We start from the raw sequence: 1,217 nt of genomic DNA on the forward strand, positions 1-1,217 counted from the left end.
AACAACTCTCTCTCTCTCTCTCTCTCTCTCTCTCTCTCTCTCTCTCTCTCTTTTTATCCTCTCTATCCCACAGGCACCTTGGGGCGTCATCTTCACATCCTCCCTCGCTCACCCTGTCTCTCTCTCTCTCCTCTCTCTACCCCCCGCCCCCCCTCCTCCCTCTCCGTAACCCGAATCTCTTTCACGCACGTTTCCTGCTCTGGTTCTGAGTGGATGACGAGCGTCAAGTGTCTGCCTGTAGGAGGATCCGTGTTCTAGCTTGTGTATTTTTTGTGTTTATTTCAGATACGAAAAAATTACGTGGGCATTAACTCAATAAAAATACATTCCAAAGTGCCTTTTCAATTAATGTGATTGTGTGTGTTTGTGTGTGTGTGTGCGTGTTTGTGTGCGCGTGTTTGTGTGTGTGATTTTGTGTGTGTGTGTGTGTGTGTGTGTATGTGTGTGTGCAAATGTAGCATGTGCGAATATGTGTTCAGAAAACGGTGATAACAAGAGATCCTGGGAAAGAATGCCGTGTTTTCACGAGAAAAAAGAGAAACAGCGGGAGAGAGGGGAGATCGTCTCTCTCTCCCTCTCTCTCTCGCTCCCTCTTATTTTTCTCTTTCTCACACGAAGTGAAGGCATCCTTCAGAGGGACTGCGGAGGTGGTGTGCCTCTGTGACGTGCGTTTATGTCATGGCTGTCATGAATGAAAATAAGCAAGGGGTTAGAGAAGAGGGGGTGGTAATGGTGTGTACGTGTATGTGTGTGTGTGTGTGTGTGCGTGTTTGTGTGGGGGTGGGGGTTTCTTTGAACACCGCGGGTGGGGGGTTGCCGGCGGCTCGCGCGCGCCTATAAATAATTTGCGTCCACGCTAAGGTCCGCCCCTCGCCGCCGCATCTGTCTTACTCGTCCTCTGTTGACTCCTCTCCCGTTTCCTCACATCCTCCTCCATGTCGCGGCATCTGCATCATTAGAGGTATTTTACGCTGTGTGGTCCCACGATTCATCTATTGCGCGTATTTGATGGTATAGTGTAGGTGGGTCGGCCTACATAGGCCGACCCACCTACACTATAATATAGTATAGGGTATAAACTACAAGTGTATGTTGTAGTAGCCTATATTTGCGTCCAACAATGCCGGAGTAGCGAAATTGTAGGGGTTGAAGAAACGAGATATCGGCTCGCAATTTAAGTCTAGACACTAGGCTATAAGGTTCTCTAACGTGCATGA

This window comes from Pollachius pollachius (assembly GCF_949987615.1).
Source record: "Pollachius pollachius genome assembly, chromosome: 11".
In the NCBI taxonomy this organism is placed as follows: domain Eukaryota; kingdom Metazoa; phylum Chordata; class Actinopteri; order Gadiformes; family Gadidae; genus Pollachius; species Pollachius pollachius.